The 14649-nt window shown below is 54.2% G+C and overlaps 1 protein-coding gene across 2 annotated transcripts in view; it reads left to right on the top strand.

Moving 5' to 3' along the window:
- The window catches only part of PBX1 (PBX homeobox 1), a 131383-nt gene that overhangs the window by 14324 nt on the left and 102410 nt on the right, over window positions 1-14649 (top strand). The gene's annotated exons all lie outside the window — the stretch shown is intronic.

The raw sequence follows: 14649 nt of genomic DNA, 5'->3' as shown, positions 1-14649 counted from the left end.
ACAAAGAACAAATGAGAACCATATAGAGACAAATGGGAATCAGATTTAGGAAGCAGACGAGACAACCCTTGGAAGGGGCAGGGGGGATGTTTGCTTTAATCAGTCTCCTTGGGTTTCAAGCAATAATAAAGCAGATTTGTTTTCTTTTCCCTTCTTTTCCCCAGGCCCCACTTTTTCCCTCTGTTTCCTCTCGCTCTTCTCAAAACAGCCCTGGATTCAGCAGCACCAGCATCTCCTTCCCAAGCTCCCACTTTCTGCAAATAGGATTGCTGGCCATTTTTCCCACTCCTTCAGTCTGGTTCACACGGGTGGGAACTTACTGCCTTGAGCCAGGCTACCTTGGCTGAGCTGCTGGGTGCAGGTCCCTCCCACTGCCAGATGAACTTTTTGGGCTTTCTGAAGCGAGCAGGAGAACAAACCCTTCCAGAAGGGCTGTGGTTTTCTGTGTGGAGTCGCTCTGCCCTGGCACGCTCTGCTGTGTGCTTTAGAGGCAGTCCCCAGGGACTGGCCGTGCTTGGAGGAGATCAAAGTTTCTCCATCAGAGGTCTTGGGCAATGCCTCTGAGATGCTTGAGTGACCTCCTCACATGTGCTCCTCTGGGATGTGGTGGTAGCTGCAGGGGAGGATCCTGCTTTCCCAGCCTTCACAGGCAGGTTGGTTCCCTGAGAATTGTGCTGCTTTCCCCTTTTTCTTCCATTTTCCTCTGGTCATTGTCTTGGTGCAGAGCTGGTGGATCTTGGGAGGGCTGGGGCTGTGTGTAGCTGTGAGTCAGTGAAGCTGAGCCTTTGATCTGTTCCACTTGCTGGCTCTGGTGGTGAGTTATTACCTTCCCAAACAGAGAGGCCACGCTGGAGCTGGGATTAGAGATTGCTGTGACCATCTCTGCAGCTCTCCTGTGCTGGGCACCACAGAAGGGATCAGATTTTGCCCATCCTGAATGTGGGCCCTGTGCCTGCTTGGGGACATCTCACCAGTGCCTTCTGCTGGGCTGCTGTGTTTGCTTTCCAGGTAGAGCTTTCTTGTGCAGAACTGTTTTTCTCTTTGCTGGTGTTCAGTTGGGAGACAAGGCATCCATGGTCATCTCCAGCATGTTCCAGTGTATTGCTTTCAAGTGCTCTCCTGGGTTTTGTAACCCACACAGCCTGTGTCTTATGTAGGATTCCCCATCCTGGAGAGTACATTCACCCAGTCTTTCCAGGGATTTCCAGGGAAGGCTGGTGGTGAACAGCCTCCAGTGTATCCCTCAGATTCCCAACTGCTCATTTGGTGTTCCCAGCCAGCCTGTGGGCTCGGAGTCCCTGCTGGTGTGCAGTGGGTGATGCTGGTGCAGCGTGGTGGGGTAGTTTGATGGGACACCCTTCACCCATGAGCGCTCAGCAGATCTCTCATGGCACTGCAGAGCTGTCTGTGCAGTTGGAATTGTTTTCCTGCCTGTCAGTAATCCTCCAGGGAGGCAGTGTCCCATGCCAGGGCAGGCACCTTGGCTGCTGGGCAGGAGCCATTCAGGAGAAGCTGTGTGGTGGCTCTGCTGCCCAGGAGGGGCTCATTTACCTGATGTCTGCAGGAATACCACAGGGCTTTCCAGTTGCAAACTGGTTCGGCTTAGCCCTGAAAAGCAGAGCCAAGTGTGCCTGCCCTGTGGTGGCTTTTTGAGGTCACCACGAGGGAAATCACTTGTGCCCCAACGCAGCCTGAGCCTCCTCCCTTGCTCGGAGCAGCAGAAATCGTGGTTGTAAGCCTTCACCCTGCTACGTGACTGTGCTGTAGGCACTGTTCTCTCTCAGCTCCTCCGGGTGGGTGCCAGGGGAGCTCACGGGTGCTTTGGTGCCCTGGCCCTGGCTGCATCCCAGAACTCCCTGCCCTGCACTCTGTTTCATCTTCCCATGCTTCCCAGAGAGGTCTGTGTGTGCAAAATACTTCATGTTGCTGCCAGCAAGCTTCCCTTTACCCGTGCCACGGTGGGGCTTTTTAAAAAAAATTTTATTTTATTAGGAAATTCCCATTTGGTTGCTTTAAAAAGCAAGCCCTTGTGGCTGGCCCCTGGCCCGCCGCTAACAGATTTGTTTGAGAAAAGGCTGCGTTGGCATCCTGCTTTATTGAACATGCCTCCTGGGAAGGCGCTTTGAATATCCTTCTGTCTCCTCGGAGCAGGGAGCTCTCAGGACTGCCTGCCGCCATGGGGATGGGGAATGCTCTGCTCTCCCTTTCCCTCCCACCCCTTCCCCTTGTTCAAGCCTCCCTTTTCTTTTTTTTTTTTCCTTCCCCTTTTTTTTTTGTTTTTGAGGAGAGAGAGCGCTGTGCACGGTGCGTCCCGCTCCATGCGGCTTTTCTCTTTCCCCACGGAGTTCATCCAAAGTTCGTATCCAGACGATGAACAAAGTAGCTCAGACCTTTTCCTGACTCCTCACCCTTTGTCCTCATCACTTAGTGACAGACAGGAATCAAATGCCACAGACAGGCTGACGGGACAGGGCTGTGTGAAAGTCCTTGGAGGAGGAGGAGGAGTGGAGCAGTGCTGCCTGGATGGGGGACTCATGTTTAAACTCCTCTCCCCCTCCCTGGGGAAAGGCCACAGCTACTTTTACTTTGAAGGGCTGAGGGGAGGTGCAGTGTTTTATATATATATATATTATTTTTTTTTATTTCTGTCAGAAACCGGATAAATTTTGAGCCACAATAGACGTAGGGAAGGAGGACCGGATGGAGTTAGGCTGAGTGTTTAGCACTGGGTGTGCCTCCCTTTGGGAGCAGGGGAAGGAAGGGGCTACAGGCCATTATGGAGCAGAGGCATGGAGCCTGCTGGCCTGCCTGCATCACCTCTCTGCCCTAGGAGCAGCCCTGGGGAGGATGGCGTGCAGCCTGACTGTTCCTAGAGGCTGGCTTGATAATTTCCCTGGCTTTGGAGCTCTCTCCTGGGTGCTGGGTGGTACCCCCTGAGGGGGCAGAGAGCTGGGCTGGTGTAGCTGCCCAGGGTGGGCTTCTCCCTGCTGCCAAATCTGGGGTTCTGAGTGCTCTGAGACTTGCTTTGGCCTGCCAGGAAGGGAAAGGAACAATTTTTAGCCTGTTTGTTCATTAGCACTTGTCTAACTCATCCAGCTGTCAGGACTGGGATGGCTCCTGATAGGTATTTATTCCTCTTCCAGATGTCCTCCCCAGATTTCACCTTTTTTTTTGATGGAAAATAATGACAAGTCCCAGACAAGAAAGGTGTGGAAGCACCTCATGGCAGAGATTCTGTGGAGGGTTTATGGAAGCTGGTTTGGCTGTAGCAAATTTTGGAGGGTAAAACTTTTAAGCATCCAGGGAGAGGAGATCTCTACAGAACGTGTGGTGACCCTTTGTTTAGGGGTGTTCCTTGTGAGGTGCTGTGATCCAGCAGATGTGCTGGTGCAGGGGCCACCCCCTTGTCAGGGAGATGTGAATGTCCCCTTGCATAAACCAGCTCCATGGTATGAGGCACGAGTATGTCATTGGGAGGGAGGGGAAACACTGCTGTCAGAAAAGGACTTTGAAAGGACCATTTACATTTGGTCCTTAAATCCTGGGAAGTGCTGTGGGTGAGAGGAGGTTCTCCTGAGTTCAGTCTGCATGGCTTAAATGAGCGAGGTTAACCTTGTCTTCCTGTGTTGGCAGAGGAGAAACAAAACTGCTCAGCAAGTCCCAGGACTGCGTTCCTGTGTTCCCCAGGGAAGTGAGGCGACCACCTCGTTGCCCCAAGGCAGAGCAGGCTGAGCCTTTATCCCAAGCCTGGCTGCAGCATTCCACATGCCTCTGGCTGCTCTCCTCAAGCCCACACTTGTGGGGGTCATCTTGGAGGCAGCAGGAAGGGGCCGGGGTGGTCCAGGGTCTGCCCTCTTTTGTTTGCTGATGTTGCAGAGCTTGCTGATCTGGGTCCTGGCCAGCGAGGCTGACTCACAGAAATCCTCTCACGAGTCTCCTACACCCTCCATTACCTGATCCGAGTGCTTCCTGGCGTGAAGGGAGCTGTGCATTTGTGCAGCTCCCGTCTGCCTCAGGCTGCTGTGGGCAGGGAGCACAGCCTGGCTGGCCCTGCCACCCTCTGCACTGCTCACTCCCATCAGTGCTGACCATCTTCCTGACCCCGCAGGCAGTCCCTAGGTGTCTTTAGAGAGGCATTTGCTCTGCTTGAGAGGTCAAAGGAAAGACCTCCTTGCTAGTTTAGGAGGGGCGTGTGTGTGTGTGTGTGGCTCTTAGTTGGTTTTTGTGGGGCTGCTGCCTTTCTGTTTGGACCTAGAGGAGGATTGTAGCAATGAGGCAGTTTTTAGTATCCAGGCTCCTTCCAGCATTCCCTAACCCTGGTAGATGGCAGTGGGTCAGCAGGAGGTGACCACAATAGAGCCAGATTCCCACATTTGGCCCTGCAAATGCTGCGGTCCCTGTTGAGCAGAGGTGGGTGTGAGACGCCTGTAAATCCCCTGCCTTGCAAGCTGGGCAGTCTCCTGGAGTTCCTGCCTTGCCAGTGGTGCTGTGAGGCTCTTTGCACGCAGCTTTACCTTCTCAGGGAGCAGCTGGGGCACGTTCCCATCCGAAGCTGTGCCCCTGTGAGCTGCTTGGCTTGGCAAAGCGCTGCTGTTGCGTCAGGCTGGGCCGTGCCCAGTGAGCTTCTCATGCTTGTGGCAGGAGCATCGCTCAAAATAGTCCCATCTTGTGGCTCCTCTGGGGGCTTGGGGAGCTCTGTGGGTTTGTGGCTTGTTTGCATGTGCTGCACGTGAGTTTCTGTCCCCTGGGTCGTGCTGAGTTGCGAGATTTGGGTGTTAGGTGGCTTTGTGGCCTGTGGCCGCTAAGCTGTGTGTGGTGTTGTGCAAGTGGTTTGCATCTTGTGTGAAGTTTGCAGGCACTCTGTGGGGAGCCGGAGAGCAGGAAGGTGCTGGTTTGGGACAACTGGGGAGTCACATCCCCACTGAACTATAGAACAAACCTCTCTGTGGGTTCCAGGGGTCAGCCTGACCTGGTTACAGTGGCAGGGAGGCGTTTCTGGGGTCTTGCAAACCATGTGCAGAGACTCCCTGTTGTGTAACAGGGGGACATTGAGTGGCTTCACTTGACTGATCCCTCACAGAGAGGGGAGTCCTGGATGTCGCTGATGGCAGAGGAGTGGGAGCAGACCTGTGCAGGATTGGAGGCTGGAGAAGCAGTGCTCTCCCCTCTTGCAATGGGGTTATGCCAGTGACGGGGTGCACTCTAGGATGGTGGCTGAGGTTTAGGTCTCCCCTAGCCTGAGCTTCCCACTTGTGGCGCCTTGATGCAGCCTGTTGCTAAAAGAGGAAGGTGATGTCCTGAAAATGCCCTCCTAGGTGACTTAAGCACTGAGGTTTTATCACCTTTTCAGCAGAGCTGGAGTCCCACTGCTGCTAAAAATTAGCCACTTGTTCGGGTTGCAGGCTCTCCCTTAGGCAGAATTCTGCGTGCAGAATGGGATGTGGGGTGTTTCAGGGGAGCACTGCTGTGTGCCTCGGTAGATTCCCCATCCCGGTGAGTGCGGCAGTGTCCCCCCGAGGCTGCTGAGGCAGCCCCGAGCTGAGCCGCTCTGCCGTGTCCCCCTTGCCCGCTCTGTGCTCGCCTTTGTCCGGCGGCCAGGAGCCCGCAGCGCACAGCCAGCCTCCCTCCGGTGCCAGCCATGCCGTGCTCGGGTCCTGGCCCCACTCCTCGCCTCTGCCCCGGCATTTATCAGCAGCCTCCCTTCCCTCCCAGCCGCCAAATTCTTTCTCCGTGCCGTCATCCTCCAGCCAGAAGCCGCCCCATCCCACTCTCTCTCTCCCCCCCTCCCTCCGAAACCAGCCCAGAACTGCTAGGCAAACATTTTGCCTGTTGTTATTACAGTATTCCCATCTGCATACTTAGTCATAAACCCCTTTTAATTCCAGCCTTTTTCTGGGGCGGGGTTAAGAGTTCAAACCCATCATTTTTCTTTTGGGGCTGGAGGCTTACAAAAGCAGCCCGTGGCGAGATTGTTCGGTAGGATGGGGACGGGGGGAGGGGGCTGCACACAGCAGAACTGGCCGTGCAGCCCCTCATCCCCGGGGAAGGCTTTGGATGGGGTTTGTGTGGGGCTGCACACAGCAGAACTGGCCGTGCAGCCCCTCATCCCCGGGGAAGGCTTTGGATGGGGTTTGTGTGGGGCTGCTCACAGCAGAACTGGCCGTGCAGCCCCTCATCCCCGGGGAAAGCTTTGGATGGGGTTTGTGTGGGGCTGCACACGGCAGAACTGGCCATGCAGCCCCTCATCCCCGGGGAAGGCTTTGGGTGAGGTTTGTGTGGGGCTGCTCACAGCAGAACTGGCCGTGCAGCCCCTCATCCCTGGGGAAAGCGTTGGATGGGGTTTGTGTGGGGCTGTGCACGGCAGAACTGGCCGTGCAGCCCCTCATCCCTGGGGAAGGCTTTGGATGGGGTTTGTGTGGGGCTGCGCACGGCAGAACTGGCCGTGCAGCCCCTCAGCCCCGGGGAAAGCTTTGGGTGAGGTTTGTGTGGGGCTGTGCACGGCAGAACTGGCCGTGCAGCCCCTCATCCCCGGGGAAAGCTTTGGATGGGGTTTGTGTGGGGCTGCTCACAGCAGAACTGGCCGTGCAGCCCCTCATCCCCGGGGAAGGCTTTGGGTGAGGTTTGTGTGGGGCTGTGCACGGCAGAACTGGCCGTGCAGCCCCTCATCCCCGGGGAAGGCTTTGGATGGGGTTTGTATGGGGGTGCTGTCTGCCAGCCCCCACTTTTCACCTTCCAGCAGCTCCAGAAGTGAATGGGGCTGGCTCCTTGGTGGGGAGGCATCAAGTCATGCTGCTGCTGGTCCTGCTTCTTTGCTGGAGAATGCCAAAAGAAGAGTTCCTGACTGTGCAGCCCTGGATCTGTGCAAAGGTCTCTCCAGGAGAGCTCCCCAAGAGCAGCTCGATGTTGCTGATCCTTTAGTTATCCCACAAAAGTTCAGAAATCAATCAAGTCAAATTCTGCCATGTTCTCATTCACCTCCACAGACACACAACACCTACAACCTCCAGGAAAAACCTATATAAAATACCTTTTCCTCTTTCCAGAGCAACAGGCAGTGGGTGAGAGTTGTGAGCACCATATTTGGCCTCACATTCAAAGATTAAATCTGAGGAGAGAGGCTTCTGAATGGGTTTTTTGGGAGCAACTGAGGTAGCAGAGTTCAATGAGGAATGAAGACTTCAGCAGAGAACAGCAAGGTGGTGGGAGCAGGTTAGCTTGGAAAGCATGATGGACTTCAGGAATTCTGATACAGGTCTGGAGGGAAAAAAATAGAGAAAGTTAATAGTTAGCACAAAGAACTCAGACTCCCTTTGCCCAGCTCTCCATGCCCTTACTTGAGCAGGCTGTGCCCTCCTCATTTGTGGTAGTGAGGGTCCTGCTGCACACCCTCTGGCTGTTGCTGTGCTCACCTCCTACCCTGTGCAGGCATCTCCAGGCTGGATGAGCCCAGATGTCTCTCCACATCTCCCAAAAGCCATTGGGATCCATTAATTGTGTGCCTACCTGGACTTAGTAGGTGGCTGTAGTAACAGTTCCCTATTGCCTGTGGGGTGTGGCTGCTTTTAATTCCCTCTGTGGCAAGGGTTTCTAGGTGCTGGCACTTCCCACCAGCCCAGTGCTACCCCATGGTGAGGAATTCCTGCCCTCCCTTGGCTTCCCTGTGCCCTGGGTGGTGTGGGGGAGGCAGAGAGCTCCTACGGGCTGTCATTAATTCCTGTGCAAGGTTTGGTGCCTGCATCCTGCCCCTGGACTGGCTGCTGACCTGGGTCTGGTGGGAGGTAATCTCTCCTTCCTCTTGCCTGTTACAGATACAGCACTGCATCCCTGTGGGGTGGGGTATGGACCAGTTATTGCTTTGGGGCTTGAGAGGCATTGGCATCTCCCTGTCTTTGTCTCCCCCCTCCAAATTAAAAGGTCTCAAGGAGGAAATGAAATAAGAATGTGCATTTGGGTTGGCAGAAATGTTGTACAAATTTGTGCAGCTCAATTTCCCAACGTGTTTCAGTAAAGAAGAATCTCCTGCTTTGCTTTTGAGAAGCATTAAGAAAGATGGAGACATCTCATGTTTATGTATTTGAAATTAGGCCTATGCCTTCTTTATTAGGAATATTTCTCTAAAATTTGACTTCAGTTTTAAATTACAAATGCCTTTAATAACAAATGCAGCTCTCAAGTGATGCTATTTAAAAAAAAATCCTGATAGAACAGGTATTTGGGCAATTGTGTTGGAAAGTTCCTCAAAGGCAGGGATACAGAAACAACTTCCACTTCTCTCTGCATATCCCACCATTCCATCTGTGGTTGTTACCCCACATGGACTATGTGACAGTTTCTCATTGTAGCTTTCCTGCCCCTTCCACTGTTTTTCTTAGATGGAGAGTTTTATCCACTGTGGGTATTGAACAGCCACAGGAAAATAATCTAAACAACAATCTTGCAACTGTACCCAGGTGGTGGATCCCTGGCAGGATGAGTGGTCCAAATTTGCATCTAAATTATCTTTACTGCTTGACCCCCTAAATTGCCCTTCTAGGTGCAGAGATTTTAAGTTTTCTTCCCTACATGGATGCTGGGTGGTTATTAAGCTGCTGTAGAGGGAAGGAAGCTCGTCACACGAGAAATTTGGTTTTAGCCCCCATTAATCTCAGAGGCATTCATTCTGCTGGCCTGAACACTTGGGTCTCTTGATGTGATAAGCCCCAGCATGTGTTAGATGTGCACTTTTCTCTTTGCAAGTGCAAGGGTGGAAGGGGAAAGGTCCCGCCGTGCGCCAGAGCAGCTCGTGAGCCTTTCCGCACGCCCGTGCCTGTGCGGGGAGCAGGAGGGAGGGCTGTGGTGGATCCTTCCAGCTTCCAGCATGCCCAGGATTGTGTGCTCGGAGCACGGGGCTCTGCCTGCCTGCCCTCAGCGTGCCTGGCAAGCCACGGCTTGCAGGGCATGGCAGGTCCTGCGCACAGCCTGCCTCGCTGGCTGCAGCTCCCCCAGCTTCGGAGGGGAGCTCACAGCCACTCACCCCCTTCTCAGCCTTCCCGAAGGGGGGCTGCTCTTTCCCTGCTGCCACTCGGAGGTTTGGGAAGCAGCTTTCCTCCCCGCAAGCAGTGCTGAGCCGTGCTGGCTGCTCAGGGATGCTGGAGGAGAGGCTCTGCAAGGTGCACGCGGCGTTTATCAGACCTGTTTAGCAGGAAGTCTCCAGAAAGGACTGGCTGGGCTGCCTGGTGCGGGGCAGGAGAGCGGCTCAGCCCTTGTGCAGGAGCCAAAGGAGGTGTGGGTTTGGTTTCTGGGCATGCCGTGCTGCTGAGTGATGCTGGTCAGGTCACTGTGCTCCCCTGCTGGCCTGCCTGTGCGGCAGGGACATCTGTATCTGCAGATCCTAGGGCTCCTTGATGGATTACAGCAGCTCGGGTTGTTGCAGAGGAGGGAGCCCGCTTGTTGTCCTTTGCCTGCAGCCTTGCCTTGTGCAGAGAGGGGTTTCTGGCAAGAGGGGAGCGCTGCTGGACTTGGTTTTGAGTTTTCTTCAGGGAAACAGACCACTGATCCCATTCCCCTCTTCCACATCTCCGTGCTCAAGGTAGATGCATCCCCAGGATTTGGATGCTTGCAGGCGTTGCTCCCTGCAGGTGCCAGCAGGGACATTGCAACACCGTGTCCTGCCTCCCACACAGAGCTGCTCCAGCAGGAGGGGAGCTGCTGAGTGGAAGGGCGCTGGGGTTACGTGATCTGTGTTTGAAGATTTCATTAAATCAGGATTAATTTAGAGCTGTTTCTGTGTACAGTTTCACATTCTTCTGCAAACGGGCACCTTGCCTGTGCCAGGAATTGGAAACATGGAGTATGCATGCTCTTCTTCTTCCCATCTCCTTTTATTTGAAAATGAGAGGGCTTCTGAGATTTTTTTTTTTTTTTCCCCACCCTGTGCTCACCTGTGCCTTTTGCCTTTCTGCTGCGCAGTGCCTTAATTGCAGCTGAGGAAATGACGTGCCAGTAAATCTTGGGAGAGGTTGGCCCTGCCATGTGCCAGCCCCGGGACGTGGACGCGCCATCCTGGCTCCAGCTCCCTCCCCACCACGAGCACGTTTCCATCACTGCTCCTTCAAGCTCTCTCCCTCTCTCCTTAACGTGCTGCTTGTGTAATTGTTGGCTGTTTGTCCGCTAATGATTATAAATTAGCGGCCGAGTGTATAAAAAGTTAATGAAGTTCTGTTGGTGGAACCATTACGCCTTCCCAGGCTGGCACGTACAGGTCGGCCGAGCCGGTAAGAAAAGCCAGACACCGAGTCCGGCCTTTCAGGGGATCAGGTTTCAGCTCGCTTGCTCTTTCCTGCTGTGTTTTTTTTTTTCTTGCTGGATGGAGCCAAAGTTGAGCGCTGGGAATGCCAAAAAGGTGGCAGGTGATATTTTCTCTGCTGTGGAGTGCAAAGAATCACCACAGTGCTTGGATTCCTCCTGCCATCACTTATTTCCAGCCCTCTTGTTCCACTGTCCCAAGGGCACATCCTTTACTTGTCACCTTCCTGGCTATTTCAGGACAGGGGTCTGAGGCTACCCTGGACTCCTCAGTTCTGGCCTATAGCACATGGGCTTTTTGGTTTGAACCCAAATATCTCAGACCCCTTCAGCTTCTGCTGCTTTGCTTCTTGAGCATCTAACCATGACCTGGCAGTAACAGCTTCTTCCATCACGGAGCCCGTGTACAAGGTGTAGGATGGGTGTTGGAGGAGATGGCATGACCATACAGGTATAAATCTACCTGCTATAAACCGCCCACCCCCTTAGTTTTTTTCCTCCACACTCAGAACTTGGCAGGACTTTAAGTGTGTGCCCTGGCATTTCTCTGGGTGGAGGCATAGGGCTTGCTAAAATGAGCCAAGTGTCTTTGGGAAAAAAGTGCTGGTAAAAAAAGAAGGCGTCCTGCTTGCTGTGGTGAGATTTTTTTGGAGGTGTCTCTTGGGCTCTGGCACCCCTTCTCTGAAAGAGCTTTGGAAACTTGGCAGGAAGGCTGTCTTGTGTCATCCTCATGAAAATTCAGTTGAACTGGGAGCAGATACTCGTCTGCTCGGCAGGTCTCCGAGGAGCCCGTGCAACATTTTGGCAGCCAAGCCCTGGAGAGAGGCTGCCAGCCCCAAGGAGCTGCAGGAGAGGGGTCCCCTCTGGTCACTCCTCAGTGGAACTTTTGCTGAGCAGTGGCTGCTCTGGAGTGGGAACAGGGGGAAAATGCAGCTCTTGCAGCTCCTTGGAGACAGAACAAGGTCTGCAGGGTCAGAGGGACCCCGCATGATCTGTGGCATGGCTGTACCATGTGGTGCCTGAGTGCCTTGGAGAAAGTGCCATCTTTTCTGCCAGACTCTGTTTTTTCCCAGATGAGATGATCTGTGCTCTTGTGGTGCTCAAAGTGTGAACACCAGTCTCCTGGCCTTCTTCCAGGCTGAGTGATCGCTTTCAGCATCCCTTATTTTTCCCCTGCTGCGCTGTGCTCAGCAGGGCTGCTTCCCAGGCCTGGTGGGTTTCCCTCCTCCTTCTCCCAAGGAGTGGAGAAGGTTGCAAGGGTTGCAGGAGGAGCATGAGCCTTGCCAGACTTCCAAGGGGTGTTTTGGGGTGGGCTGGAGACACTGGCCAAGCTGCCCGTGTGGATAGGCAGCACAGGGCTGGGGAGAAGCTCCTTGCTGTCAGCCCTTTGGCTTGGCTGGGGCTCAGATGGGCTCCTGGACTTTGGGAAGGACTCAGCCAACCTCTGTGTCCAGCTGCTGGCACGGGGATTAGCGGCAGGAGGCGTGGGTGAAATCTGGAGCTGAGAGCGGTGTGGCAGCAGCCTCGTGGCCTTGGGCACGTGGTGGGGATTAGGGGCAGGAGTCCTCCCTGCCGGCTGCATCCCTGCTGCTGGTTGGAAGGACTGGGGGTTTTGGGGTCTGCACATCCCTCCCTCAGCAGAGGAGAGCCACGGATTTGGTGGAGAATGCTCCTCTCATGGAGGAGACAACAGTCAGGAGCTGCCAGTGGTGAGGAGGGGTGACTGGGAGAGCCCCCAGGCCTGCCTCTGCCCTGGGCTGGTTTTCCGGGGCGCAGGCATTCCAGGAATTTGTAAGGAATTAGGGAGCGGGTGGGGAAGAGCGGGAAGACTCCTGCAACATGAACCATCTGGCCTCCTCGGTCTCTGCGCGCGGCAGTGTCTGGGATGAAGGAACTGATCGAAACCAGACATTGTTTGAGACAATAAAACCGTATTACACGTTAATGAGAAAATACATCGGAGAGCCCAGGGCCTGGGGCAAGCTGGGTGTTCTCCTCCCTCTCCCCTCGACCCCTGCGTGGCCTGGTGCTGTGGCAGCTCCTTCTCCTCTGCCATGGGGCGGCTCAGCAAGCCAGAGGTGCTGCAAGCAGGCAGGGTTCAGGCAAGGCATGCTTGGTTGGGGCGCATTGTCCTGTGTCCCTGTCTTGGAGGGGAAAGCACCATCCCAGCAGAAAGCAGCCCTGCAGTGTTAGTGGTCCAGGGGGTTGCATTTGTGTCTCCTTCACTCCCACTTGCCTCAGGCTCCTGCAGCTCTTCTCTCACAGTAAATGGAGTGGGTTAGGGCTTGTTCCCTGGCTGTGGGGTGAGTGGCAAAGCCTGCCTCCCATCCACCTGGCCCTGCATTCCCTGAGTGCTGTAGGAGAGCCCGACATCCTGTGCCTGGCCCTGCTGCTCTCACAGGCTGGGGGAGCCTGGTGCTGTGCTGGTTATTAAATCCTACAGACCCTGATTTCCTTCCCATTCTTCAGCTCCTGCCTTTTCCTGTGGGGTGGGCAGATGCTGTCTGCCTCAGGATGTGGGGGCTTCAGTGTCCATGGCTTGGCAGAACCCCTGTCAGGTTCCCTTCTCACCCTTCAGATCCTGGGCTCCCTCTGTTTAATCCATGCAGGACTGGGTGTGGGTCTCTGCATGTCCTGTGCTCCACATCCCCTCCTGTGAGGGAGTTAGGTACCCTTGGGAAGAAAGCCAGGATGGATCCTCACCTGGAGGGAGGAAACCATTGACTCATCCTGGCTTAAAGTCAGGCTTTAGTGATCCAGTGGCTGGGCTTTCAGGCTTCCTGCTACTTTTTTTTTCTTTTTTTTTTAATACCTTAATTTTTTTTTTTTTATCCTACTAATGGCCAAAATTTATAAGTAAGGGAGAAACAAGAGTTTTTGAAGGTGGGGATGGAGAAGGAGAGGGGTTGTGGGGGGTGACATGTCTGGAGTCTGCACCTCCCAGCCGAACATTTTTGGAGATCTTTCTTCACCTCAGGCAGGAGCGGGAAGCTGATGGCCCATGACAAAGGCCCCTTTTCTTCTCAGGGCTGGTGTTTTCATAGTGTTGGGTTACATCCCCCTCACTTTGGGGGTGGGCGGGAAGGGGGCATTGATAGATCCTGACACAGCTACATGATGTAATGTTATTTTTTCGGTACCAAAACGAGGCAATTTTTCACTCAAGGTCAGCAGAATTTATGTCAAGCCCTGCTGGAGGGAGGGAGCCCAGGCTGGGGGTACAGGATGGGGTGTCTGACCCAACCCTGCACCCCCATACCCCCTCCAGCCCTGCCTCAAACACTGCTGTAACAAGGACATCACCCCCAGGCTTTTCCCCACTCCCCCTACCCCTCGCCTCGTGCTTGAGCTAAAATATTTTAATTAAAACGGATTCTGTTGGGAGCGTGGAGCCAGGGAAGCCCGCTGCAGACCCTGCTTTTGGTCACTGGGCCCTCAACATCTGTTTCCTATTGAAAGCTCCTTTGGAAAGGAGAGCTGGCCCCTCCTCCCATCCCCAGATTCAGTCCCTTTGGAGACCAGCACGCAGCCCAGCTTGCTAAGGGTTTGTCCCCCTCCCAGCCTAGCCTAGCTAAAGTTGAGCTTAAATAAAAATAAACAAGCAGAGTTGATTGTGGGCAGCAGGGAGGCTCATGTCCTGTTATCAACGTGATCTCCCCCAGTGTTGCTGGGGGTGAAGATCGGGTCTCCAAACTCACCCAGCAGGGAGGGGAAAAAATCAGGAGCTTTGATGCTTGGGGGGCTGAAAAAGTAGGGTTGGTTGTGGGGAGGGGAAAAGCTGTTTGTGTCCTGTGAGCAAGAGCTCTGCCTGTTCAATGATGCCACTGGTGTGAGCATTTTTGCTTGTTGTGTGTGGCCATGGTTTGCATTTTGGGCATCATTTGTTAAACTTTGTTTGCTCTTTCTAGCTGAGATGATCCCAAGATATGGGGAGCAGCTGTGGTCTGGGTGGGAAGATGTTAGGAAAAATCCCCCCAGGGGTACAGTGGTTGTTTGTGGGCCCTGCTGGGGTGAGGTCTCCTGTTCCTCAGGACCATCCCTGCAATCTTCCAGCAATGTGTTAAAATTGTTGGTGTTTTGGGAGAGGCAGTTCCTGTGGAGAAATGTGGCAGTGTGAATTGTGGGGAAGCTGGTGCAGATGGGGAGAAGCACTTGGACCCCCTTATGCAGGAACATGATGGGATATCAGTGACCATCTGGTTTGGCCCATGCATGGCTTGGAAAAGGCAGAGCATGGAGAACCTCATGCTGAACTGTCTGGGGAAGGCTGAGGCTGTGCAGCCTGGTGAGATCTGGTGGACTTGGTGCAGCACAAGAAGGAAGAGAAGTCATCGAGGCTTTTCCAGAGCTCCAGCAGAGATGGTC

Source organism: Zonotrichia leucophrys, chromosome 8, assembly GCF_028769735.1.
Source record: "Zonotrichia leucophrys gambelii isolate GWCS_2022_RI chromosome 8, RI_Zleu_2.0, whole genome shotgun sequence".
Classification (NCBI taxonomy): Eukaryota; Metazoa; Chordata; class Aves; order Passeriformes; family Passerellidae; genus Zonotrichia; species Zonotrichia leucophrys.
Note: the sequence above shows the minus strand (reverse complement) of the source record. Positions and strands in the feature narration are given on the sequence as shown.